The sequence below is a fragment of the Fundulus heteroclitus genome, chromosome 14 (genome assembly GCF_011125445.2).
Source record: "Fundulus heteroclitus isolate FHET01 chromosome 14, MU-UCD_Fhet_4.1, whole genome shotgun sequence".
In the NCBI taxonomy this organism is placed as follows: Eukaryota; Metazoa; Chordata; class Actinopteri; order Cyprinodontiformes; family Fundulidae; genus Fundulus; species Fundulus heteroclitus.
Genome location: NC_046374.1, coordinates 9581573 through 9594197, shown reverse-complemented (window position 1 = coordinate 9594197; position 12625 = coordinate 9581573). Strand labels below are relative to the sequence as shown.

General features: G+C 42.3%; 1 long non-coding RNA gene across 1 annotated transcript; it reads right to left on the bottom strand.

Moving 5' to 3' along the window:
• Positions 1-8884: 8884 nt before the first annotated feature.
• Positions 8885-10673, bottom strand: LOC118565651. The gene is made up of 3 exons (XR_004932503.1): positions 10186-10673; positions 9479-9590; positions 8885-9305 (listed from the first exon to the last, which is right to left on the bottom strand). It is a non-coding gene; the product is annotated as an uncharacterized LOC118565651 (long non-coding RNA).
• Between the last annotated feature and the right edge of the window lie 1952 nt (positions 10674-12625).

Here is a 12625-nt window from a genome sequence, read left to right as displayed (position 1 = left end):
ACCCCAAAGAGAGAAAATCCTGGCCAGGATGAGCAAGAAGATCCTGCTGCAGCGGACCCAGAAAACCAAAAAGCCCAGCACGAAGATGCCCTGCAGCTCCTGCGGGAGCTGAGCGCAGAGAGAGACGAGGCCCGCCAACTAAACAGGCAGCTGCAGATCAAGCTGGCGGGATACTTCCACAACGGAGCCATTGATGGAGGCCGGCTCGAGGGAGACAGGTCTGGGCCTGAAGGGGAGCAGCTCCAGGAGTATGAGAAGTGCGTCCAGATCCTGTCTGAGCTGAGGCAGCAGCTCCGCTCGGCGTCAGAGACAGCCCAGCAGCAGGCAGAGCAGCTGAGGTCGCAGGCCCAGGAGAAGCTGGACAAGGTTGGTGTCTGTGGTACAGTGCACTGAAAAAGTAGCTGCCTCCTCACGTATGGAAATGATCCTCCATTGTCAAACCATGAATCCAATGTCTAACCATATTTTCATAGTTATTTTCATCCAAGCCTGATTGCTGTAGGAACAGGAAGTCCCCAATACTTTTGGGACAATGTTTGGAAGGTATGCACCAGGGGCGGTTCTAGACAGGGGCCAATAGGGGCCTCTGCCCCTGTAGAACTGTTACTGGCCCCTGTACTAAAGACATGATATTAAATTTCTTAGGATGATAAATGCTGACAAAGATACCGTGACTGGTCATTTGAATCAGTTGTATTTTTTTCATTTATGTTTTTACCCAATAATACAATAACAAAATAATTAAAAAATAAACATAAAAAAATAACAATAATAAAAAATTAAGCTGTTTCACGTTAAGCTCCCGCTGTATTGAGAAAAGATCAGGGGTCTGCAACCTGCAGTTCCAGAGCCACAATTGGCTCTTTGGCTTACTTTATATATTAAACGATGAAATGTTGACCTGTTAAGTTTCCCCCCCCCCCCCCAATCTTTTGTTTTGTGCCCCTGTGAAAAAACACTGGCCCCCCTGCTAAATTTGGTCTATAACCCCCACTGGTATGCACCATGTTATAACAAATTTAAAACTAACAGCATTTCAGGGGGGAAAAAACGGAAGAAAAAAAACAAATACCAATATTTAAACATGGTGGTGATAGTGTCATGGTCTGGGCTGCTTTGCTGCTTCAGAATGTAGGCTACTTGACCCCTTGAATCTGCTCTCTAGGTGGAATTCTGGCCATATTTGTTAGCTTAAGCACAATCATATTTTAAAGTATGCAGCAGAAGAATCCACAAAATTAAGGTTTTGGTATGGCCTAGTCAAAACCTGGATTAAAATCCAGTTAAGATGGAGTGGCATGACCTTACCCTAGCAGTTCATACTGAAATAACCCCCCAGTGTAGCTGAATTAAAACAGTTCTGTAAAGAAAAGTGGGATAGAAATTCCTCCATAGAGACATAAATCAGTCATTGCAGGGCTATGGCTTAGGGCTAGGGGTCAATTAGTTTTTCATATAGGTCCAGGTTTTTTTTGAATATCATTTAGCTCTTAATGAATGAAATTGGCTTTTTTTTGCATTACTTCTGCTATCTTTGCCTGATATCAAATTAGTTTGACGATCTTAAACATTAGCGGAACCAAACAGCAACCACAGAAGCAACCTGAAAGTGAGCAAATACTTTTTCTCTGCACTGTAGCTCATCCACAAGGAAGCCCTAACCATCTTTAAAGCATTTGCAAACATTAAAAGCTGCTTTCTCCTGCTTTTTATTTAACTGCTGCTTCAACTGCTTTACAGCTTCATGACTGTTACCATCAAACTAACATTTTTTCACACAGTTGGTATTAAATATGTTTATATAAATGTGATTGTTTCTGTGTATTTCAAGTTACACAGACTTTATTTAAAAAGAGACACCGACCGAACAACAACAAACAATGCAAATTGGAGAACAGTAGGAGAACTCAGCAGAGTGAGAGAAATAAACCCTGATGTCCTCCAGTAGCCTAAGCCTATAGCAGCATAATTACAGAGATAGCTCAAGGTAACCTAAGCCACTCTAACTATAAGGTTTAATAAAAAGGAAAGTTTTAAGCCTAGTCTTAAAAGTAGACAGGGTGTCTGCCTCATGGACCAAAATTGGGAGTTGGTTCCACAGGAGAGGAGCCTGATAGCTAAAGGATCTGCCTCCCATTCTACTTTTAGAGACTCTAGGAACCACCAGCAGACCTGCAGTCTGAGAGCAAAGTGTTCTGTTAGGAACATACGGGGTAATCAGATCTTTGATATATGATGGAAACCTGTTTAATATGGGATTTAAATGACATTTCTTGGTAAAAAAAATAACTGCAAGGTTCTTTACATTATAACCAGCGGCCAATTTAATGCCATTCAGATTAAGTGATTGATTAAGACGTTGTTGTTTTTTAAACCAGCCTAATGCTTTTCCCTTAATCCCTACAGTATGTTCAAGTCTTTCTAGAATAAGGAGAAAAAGTAGCGGCTCTTCTTTGAGCTCCACCCAGATAACAGAGCTCCTTATCTAATGTCTAAGGCTGAGCCCTGCGTCTTTCCGGAGAAGGCCCAATTTTGGCCTTTTGGATTAGGGTTCACATTTGTTTGGTCATGATCCATACCTCATGATCAGTATGCTCATCAGAGTTTTTAGGAACATCTGAATATTAGTCCACAACTTTCTGTATCCCTGGGGTATAAATATGAAGTGCCACAGGGGCCACTTTTAACCAGCTGCTTGCTTGAAAGTATTACCAAAGGGGAAAAGCCTTTCCTGTCCCTGCATGTCAAACATAAACACGCTAAGTTTGCTAAACTCTGCAAAGACTTTTCTGCAAACTGGTAACAATATCCCCCTGTGCCCACTGTTAAGTAAGGGGGAGGATCTATGATGTCACAGGCCTGCTTTTCCTCCAAAGGCTGTGTGAACCTTGCCAGAGTGCATGGCATTGTGGACTACCCGGTGGACCCTACCAGTAAACTAAAAATGGGTCCCTAAGCAGGATAATAATCCAAAACACATGGTCAAAGCAAACAGCCTTCCTCCATGACCGACTCAGTCCCTATAAATAACCTGAGCTGAAGAAAAGAGGGTAGAGGAGACCCAGGAAACAGGATAATGTAGGGAGGTAGGAGTGGTACACTAGCTAAAAGCTACTGTACCAATAGTGTCTCACCAGGTGAACTAAAGTTGGACATTTGTTGTCCTTCTCAGTGCGTGATAATGCCGCTGCAATACAAGAGGAAGGTATTTTAAGGCTTTTTGCTTGTGTTTTGTTTGTTTTCCATGTCTTTACCAGAATTACAAAGATATTTGACCACCACTGCACCTCTGAAATCTCTGATTCAAAGAGCCAAGCGGTTCCTCCCAGTGTCCAGCAGGTGCAGATTCATCTCTGCCAGGGAAGCAGAGGAGGACGACGCCAGCTACAGAGCGGGGCATTGTTGCTTGGCTTGTTGGTCCAACTCAGCTGATCCCCATTAGCTCGTGGTCAGAAGAGGTTTAATGCAAGCAAGCGGCTCTTAAGGCCCTTTAAGACGTGTACGTGTGGGAAGTGGCCTGATATGTGCAGAAAGCATTTCTACTGCATCAGCGAGTCCAGTGTATTGACCTGTACAAAGTAGGAATATGCTTGTTTTTATTTTCTGGTTTAAAGTTTGCATAAAATATAACCTTTTACTGATATATTCTGAATTTCAACATTCTGTGACCCTGGATGGAAAGAGAGGAGAGGAGAACAGACAGGTAGAGCAGAGGAGAGAAGGAAAGACAGCAGAAAGGAAGCTAAAGAGGAGGTGAGGACAAAAAGAACAGAGTGGTACACCAAATGATTCAAATGGATGATAGGACTGAGAGAAAAACATCAAAAAAAAAGAAGAACAAAACATTTTCTACACTCAGATTGCCTTTTTCTATACTTATCCAACAATACTAATGCATATTTAGACTTTTCAAGACTGGAACCCTGTTCCTACCTGGCATTGGCTACGACATTTTTGGGTTTGGTTGCTAAAATGCCGTTAGGCTTTACTTTAGGAGTTTTCCTGCCTAGAAGCAAGGTAGGTATAAATTTCAGGAAACCACAAGGGTGTGTGTCTGAGTCCAGCAGCCGTAGATTTATGATGAAACGCTCCCGTTAGACTTCCATCCACTGCCGTGGAATTTTGTTGAAAATGAGTTGGGAGCTAAGAGATAAGACACTGGCAGCTGTGAGATCCTAACCTGGATTCAAACATCACTGCATTGTAATATTTGTGCAAAATCTAAAAGAGAAAATTTTAAACTCAATCTAATTGATCTTATTTGGAAAACTGAAGCAACAATTATTCCTCGAGCTGCTAAAATAAAACCTTTAACAAGGCTGAGGGATGAAAGTCATTTCCACATATCGACGATCACATTTATTTCCAAACAGCCAAATGTATCTTTCTTTTAGGTGACATGACTGCTCTGACTTCTGCTTCATCAGTACAAAAAATATTTTACTGACTCAACAGTTTCTGAAATAATCAGAGCAGCCCCTCTGGCACACTAAAAGTGACTTTAATCCTTATTTTGCTCAGTTTAAACTTCAATAAGTCATCTTCTCTACATGTAGGTGCCTAAATGCATCAAGCTGCTGCCATGTGATTGGCTGATTTGCTTTAGCACTAAAAGGCTATTGAGCAGCTGTACCTAATAAAGTGGCTGATCGGTGGATATACAAACTAACATTGTGTAATCTGGCTTCACCTCTAACTATGTCAATATAACAAAGGTTAGCATGCTTCTAAAGACGCTGAGATTTCAGCGTTTTAAACGGATATTACCCGTCCGTCCGTCTTCTTCCGCTTATCCGGGGTCGGGTCGCGGGGGTAGCAGCTTCAGTAGGGAGGCCCAGACGTCCCTCTCCCCAGCCACTTGGGCCAGCTCCTCCGGAGGAATCCCAAGGCGTTCCCAGGCCAGCCGGGAGACATAGTCCCTCCAGCGTGTCCTGGTTCTTCCCCTGGGCCTCCTCCCGGTGGGACGTGCCTGGAACACCTCACCAGGGAGGCGTCCAGGAGGCATCCTGACCAGATGCCCGAGCCACCTCAACTGGCTCCTCTCTATGTGGAGGAGCAGCGGCTCTACTCTGAGTCCTCCCCGGATGACTGAGCTCCTCACCCTATCTCTAATGGAGAGCCCAGACACACTACGGAGAAAACTCATTTCAGCCGCTTGTATCCGGGATCTCGTTCTTTCGGTCACGACCCAAAGCTCGTGACCATAGATGAGGGTAGGAACGTAGATCGACCGGTAAATCGAGAGCTTCGCCTTTTGGCTCAGATCTCTCTTCACTACAACGGATCGGTACAGCGCCCGCTTCACAGCAGATGCTGCACCAATCCGCCTGTCGATCTCCCGCTCCCTCTTCCCCTCATTCGTGAACAAGACCCCAAGATACTTGAACTCCTCTACTAGGGGCAGCATATCCCCCCCAACCCGGAGGAGGCACTCTACCCTTTTCCGGTTCAAGACCATGGTCTCGGATTTGGAGGCACTGATTTTCATCCCAGCCGCTTCGCACTCGGCTGTGAACCGCTCCAGTGAGAGCTGTAGATCACGCCCTGATGAAGCCAATAGGACCACGTCATCCGCGAATAGCAGAGACGCAATCCTAAGGCCACCAAAACGGATCCCCTCAACACCTTGGCTGCGCCTAGAAATTCTGTCCATAAAAGTTATGAACAGAATCGGTGACAAAGGGCAACCTTGGCGGAGTCCAACTCTCACCGGAAACGAGTCCAACTTACTGCCGGCAATGCGGACCAGACTCTGACACCGGTCGTACAGAGACCTGACAGCCCTTATTAAAGGGTCCGGTACTCCATACTCCCGGAGTACCCCCCACAGGATCCCCCGGGGGACACGGTCGAATGCCTTCTCCAGATCCACAAAGCACATGTAGACTGGTTGGGCAAACTCCCATGCCCCCTCCAGAATCCTGCTGAGGGTATAGAGCTGGTCCAGTGTTCCACGGCCAGGACGAAAACCACACTGCTCTTCCTGAATCCGAGATTCGACTATCTGACGGACCCTCCTTTCCAGAACCCCTGAATAGACCTTACCAGGGAGGCTTAAGAGTGTGATTCCTCTGTAGTTGGAACACACCCTCAGCTCCCCCTTTTTAAATAGGGGAACCACCACCCCAGTCTGCCAATCCAGGGGAACTGCGCCCGATGTCCACGCAATGTTGCAGAGCCGCGTTAACCAACACAGCCCCACAACATCCAGAGCCTTAAGGTACTCAGGGCGAATCTCATCCACCCCCGGGGCCTTGCCACCGAGGAGCTTTTTAACAACCTCGGCAACCTCAGCACCAGAGATGGGAGAACCCGACCCAGAGTCCTCAGGCTCTGCTTCCGCAATGGAAGACGTGTTGGTGGGATTAAGGAGGTCTTCGAAGTATTCCGCCCACCGAAACACGACGTCCCGAGTCGAGGTCAGCAGCACACCACCCCCACTATAAACAGTGTTGGTACTGCACTGCTTCCCCCTCCTGAGACGCCGGACAGTGGACCAGAATCGCTTTGATTCGGATATTACCTGTTCACAATTAATTTCCTCTTTTCAACTAACACTTCATCAGTAGATTTTTTTTTAAAATGTTTGATTAGTTAATATTTTTGCTAGTTTGTATGCTCCAGCTAGCATTTCTGCTTCATTTGTTTCTCCCGCAAATCGGCTCATCCATGCAGCGTTTAGCATTCAGGCTGTATTTTCACATAAAAGATTTTTTTTTATTCAATTTGGAAACTTCAAAAACTCAACAAGTGCTCCCATGTTATATCGGTAAAACGTCTCTCGTTTTACTTCAGGCGGAAGAAGAATGGGAGGCGTTGATGGCTCTGAAGCGGGACGCGGCGGTGGCAGCGCTGAGCCGTCGCCTGGGGAAAGAAGCGGCCCGGTCCAAAGTGAAGGCGGTCCTGGCAGCAGAGCGGCTCCGCCAGGCTGAGCTGACGAAGCTCCGCCTGAAGCATTTCAAGCTGAGCTTCAGGATCCGCAGGCTGAAGGCCGAGCTCCGCGAGGGGGCCGAGTACGGCGAGGACCCCCTGCAGGTCCAGTTTGAGCAGCTGCGGGCCGACATGCTGGAGCGGAAGAAGCAGGCGGAGAAGGAGAGCGAGGAAGCACTAAAGCTGCAGAGGAAGATCGCCGGCTGCCTGGAGGTGAGCTGATGAATGCACGGGTGTTTTGAGAAGCGTGAGCCGTTTAACTGCTGCCAACCCGATGTGTCAGGTCCTGTCCAACATGAAGGAGAAGCTCCACTGGAGCCAGGCGGAGGTCCAGGCCAAGCGGCAGCAGCTGGCAGAGGTGGAGGTGATGGTGGCGAGGAAGAGGGAGCTCCTGACCCGAACCAAGCAGGACCGGACCGGCCTACAGAGAGACAACCAGAGGCTGAAGGAGCGCCGTGGTCTCCTACAAAACAGGGACCTGCTGCGGGATTTTGAGGAGACTGTGGACGCCTCGGAGCGCCTGGAGAACCATCTGGAGGATCTAAAGTCCAAGCAAGCTGAGCTCAGCTTCAGATGTGGGAAGTGGAGACAGAAGCCAGAGGAACCTTTAACAAACTAATCAGAAAAGATGATTATACTGAGGTTAGATGTAGACCCCAAGCTTGCATTTGCCTATGCAAGCTTTGCTTTTATTCCTGGGTTTAGTCACACATTTCACACAGAAGCTCTTCATCTCTGCGATGAACTTTTCTCCTTCCTGGATGATACGATGCCTTCACATTCTTGTGGAGTTTATAGATGCAAATCACTGTTTCAACAGATGAATTGTGTCTATCAGAATGCAATCAGTGAGAAGGTTTTAAGCAAGGTGGTGAGCTCAAATACGCACAAACTACTTAAAGCTGTAATAAATGTAATCAATAATGTAATAAAGTCCAGTAATGTTATATACCCTAAAAAAATAATTAAAAAATGGCAAACAAGTTGATAATTTGCCAATAATAAAATTGTTGTGCCGATAACCTAATAACACAGTGCCACATCCTTTGATATTGAGGGGCGGATGACAGTAACTTAGAAACAGGTTGCAACCAAGGAATCCCTGCTGGACAAAATGTTGGTTAGAGGCAACAGTTATTTTGATCTTTGTATATTTAAACTAAGAAAAATATTTACAAAAATGGGACTAATCTTGTAAAATTAATGTACAACATTCAACTTTTAGCTAATAGATCTTTATTTGTAAATCTGTGAAAAAGAACATAAACAGGTAAAACACGATCAAAGAGCTACTGCAGAAAAAGAGGGTAAAGTGATGTGGTAACCACAGTAACATGTTTGAGAACAGGTTTACTAGGTAAATTGTGCTTAAATCTCTAATTACAGTAAGTTAACTTTGCTGTTGATTAAATAAATGGTACTGTGTGATCAAACCAGAGAGGTGCACAAGCTGTTGGCTCATTTTAGTCAGGACTGAACTAATTATCTTTTAAAGCAGCTTTCCTGTAAAGACTCTGTTAGCTCAAATAACCAGATCTTAACTTTTTATTCATGTTAAATTTGCATTTCACTGCTTCCTTCTGTGCTTAATTCTGAATGCAATTGTAATATGTATAAATGATTGACAAAGAACTTAAACTTACAGCTTCCTTTCTAATATTAAAAAAGAACCATTAGATAAAAGTTAGGTTGATGAAAAAAAAAAGCAGCCTGAGAAAATGCTCATGATAACGTGTTCAGTCTAGATGTCTCACCTGAATGACAGTTTCCCTGATTTAAGCCAATTGAGCGTGTTTGCCAGAATGATTGAAGCAGAGGCTTTAAGCTAGGTGCGCATTTACAGTACAGGATAACTTCCTCTATATTTCATCTTAAAATGAACATGTAGAAGGCTTCTTCTAAATTCAAATTTCATGTGAATACTTTTTATTGACTTAAATTAAATTCACAGTTTTTGATTAAAATTTTTACAGAGGAAATGTTTATTTGCATGTATTTATGGTGTGGTGAAAAAAACACTGTCACCCCCAGGGGTGCGTGCAACATATTTCAGTAGTCCCTGGTCTAAGACAAAGCACAATACTGGTTAAAATGACTAATGTAGGATATCTGTTGCACAAAGCATTCAAAAAAATTATATTAAAAAAAATATTGTAAACTGGAAGCAAAATCTTTGAAACTTGAAACAGACTAGCACTGATACCAAAATGATGATCACTTTGCCACAAGCAGTTAATTTGACTTCACATGGTCTGATAAAGCAGGACTGTAGACAGCTCCTTCAAGGGGAATCAGAATCCAGGTGCTTAATAACCTTCTCCACCCAGGATGCATTTGGATATGCACAAATGTAGCATGACTGTGTTGTTATTAAACTGAAAGGAAAGAAAATGCACATAATTTAGATTTTCCTCCTCCCCAAATAGAGCAAATAAAGTACAATCATAACCATTAGTTTCAATATAAGGGATTTTAAGACGAAAATAAAACAGCAAATCTTGCTTTATAGCCTGCTACAAATAACAGGAACACACTTTGAAGTACTTACAAAACTCCTGTGGTGGGGCAGCTGGGATCAGTCATGAAATATGAAGTAAACTGCGTTTTGTTTACAGGGTTTGTGAAGAATTCAAAGCAGCAGTCATTAAGATGAAAAGAACCTGAAAATATGAGCATTACATTGGTGAAACTCTAATTAAATACACACTTTTGCTGCAAATGATTCAGCACACACACAATATATATAAATATATATATATATATATATATATATATATATATATATATATATATATATATATATATATATATATATATATATATATATATATATAAACAAATGTTCTATCCATTACAAAAGGTCCTGTGGTTTCCATCCACACTATTACAAACAGCATATTAGAAACATTATGAACATGTAAACATCACCAGTAGGTGGCAGTGTTTCAATTTGTCAATGTTGCTGGTTGGGCTCCAAAGACAGGAGCTCAACTAGTTGGACTGTTTGAGTTCAACTGGACTATAAAGAAAATCTTGATTTCCCTTTCAATCGTAAAACATAATGAACACTGAAAAGAATACATCTATTACAATTTAGCAGTTAGTCTCAGAAATGTTAGGTCAAGTGTTTGTTTGTTTTTTAAGTAGCATTACGTATAAAACTTCACAGAACCTGAGACCGAACTCTGTTTTAGATCAGCCTCAAAGAGTTTGTGTTCTTGCTCTAATTCTATAACATCTTTAATGAAAACGTACTGTTAGAAACTCTTTCTCTTCCAGACATGCTAGGGATGCGGATGACTTTTCTCTGAGGGGGCTGGGTGATGTCAGCAGATTCTGTGGTGTAGTTGATCTGTGGCGTTGAAGTGACCTCTGAGAGTGTCAGTGTCTGTTCATTGGGAGCAGATGGAGAAGAAAACATCCACATCTTTGACAAATAAAACATACAATTTTGTTGACACATACATAATCTATGTAATGCATAAGCAACAGCTCTGTTGTTGTTTGTTAGAATTATTCAATAATCAGTCTATTGGCCCTAAGTCAAAAAATAGTTACAGTACTTCTGTGAATTATTTGGACTATAAAACTTTTCACTAGATGCAGATGCCTTTGGGCCCCTCTGTAGTACACAAAAAATCTGGGTTGGTAATTACCTCAGTTTTAACGTCTTTAAATTCTTTCCATTCTCGACCTCAGGCCAGTAGGGTCTGTTCACCAACATGTCCTACAGACCAGTGGCTGCATTTATTTTTCCACCTTTCCCTTACAGTGACCCTACAGCCTGCATTGAAGGCCCCCTGGACCCAGACTTCATCTACTCTATGTTTCTATAAATCTTGTAAACTTTGATCACTCCTGATCGTTTCTCCCATGTGGGTCAGGAGCTGACCTTAAACCGGTCATGAAGCGCTAAATCATTGAAGTGGCAGATCAGCGAGATTTTTCTTACAGATGATGTCCACATAGCTATTTATTCCTTCAGATAATTTTTTTTTGGGTCTACTACCCGCATTACTCGTATTTACTCTTCGCAATATCCATGGCACCACAACAGGCAGGAGATTTATCTTGATTTCGTCAATTTATCAACGATAAGCAGCTACAGTATAAACAACCGCTGGATACATAGCATATATGACAATAAATACACTTTAAAACGGTCAGTTTTCCCGGATTACTGCAGCATTGCAGCGTGGCATGGAGTCAATCAGTCTGTGGCACTGCTCAGGTGTTGTGAGAGCCCAGGTTGCTCTGATAGTGGCCTTCAGCTCTTCTGTATTGTTAGGTCTGGTATATCACATCTTCCTCTTCAGAATACCACATAGATTTTCTATGGGGTTAAGGTCAGTCGAGTGACTTGCCCTCCTTGTGGAAGGTGTCAGTGGTCGTCTTTTGGACAAGTGTCAAGTCAGCAGTCTTCCCCATGACTGTGTCACCTACAGAACTAGACTGGGAGACCATTTAAAGGCCCTTGCAGGTATTTTCAGTTAATTAGCTGATTAGTGTGACACCATGTGTCTTCAATATTGCACCTTTTCACAATATTCTATTTTTCTCATGCTGAATATAGGAGTTTTCATTAGTTATCAATTATATTCATCAAAATTAAAAGAAATAAACACTTAATATATATCAGTCTGTGTGTAATGATTGAATATAATATGCAAGTTTCCCTTTTTGCATAAAAATCTACTTTTTCATGATATTTTAATTAAATGACTAGCACCTGTGTGTGTGTGTGTGTGTGTGTGTGTGTGTGTATATATATATATATATATATATATATATATATATATATATATATATATATATATATATATATACACTCATTGATAACTGCTTGGAGGTCTAGTTTACATTCAAAGTTTTTAAAATATTAGTATTTTAAAAGTTTTTAAAATACTAAGATTTGAAGAACGTGTTGGAGAAACACAGTAATTTTTATGTTTTGTCTCCAAAATGGACACAAATTTTAGGTTAAGCCTGTTTCCAACAGAAATGTCAAGAACATTTCGATCTTCCTATTGCATCATCTTTCAAACCAAGTTAACCACATAATTTTACTCTCTTTGCTGTTCTAACAGTCCCACAATTACAAAGTTTACTATAAAACAGAACACATTTCTCTTGCTGAACACAGAAAGTTGCACACAAAACTGAGCCTTACAGGGGGCGTCAGTGAGGGTGTTGATTTGTTCAGCAGGACCTCTCCCTGAGGGTCTGCTGTTTCATCATTGGGCCCCTGAAGGCAAAACTCCTCTGTTAACATCTCCTTATCAGCGCTGCTGCTGCTGCTGCTTCTCTTCAGCATAAACACTGCAGATGAAGAGATACAACCACATAGTTACACTGCAGGTCACATGTTGACACCCACTCATCTAAAAACTAATGTTGAGCTTTTATTGATTTACTTGAACCATTGCTTCTGCAGGATCTATTGATAATTACATTCATCCGCAACTAGTGATGGCTGGTGACTAACTTTTTTTGTGGGGTGGAGGGGGGGTGGGGGGGACGCACTAGAGGTTTAAGATTATAACAATAAACTACCTAAACCTAAATTCTTCCATGGTTCCTTACCTGCTGCTGGATTTTAAAACTGGTCGATCCAGTCCAAGTTATATTGTGATTATTTCTTCCAGTTAAAAAAAGAGTTGTACAGTTAAATTATAATTTTTTTAAGAAAATTTTC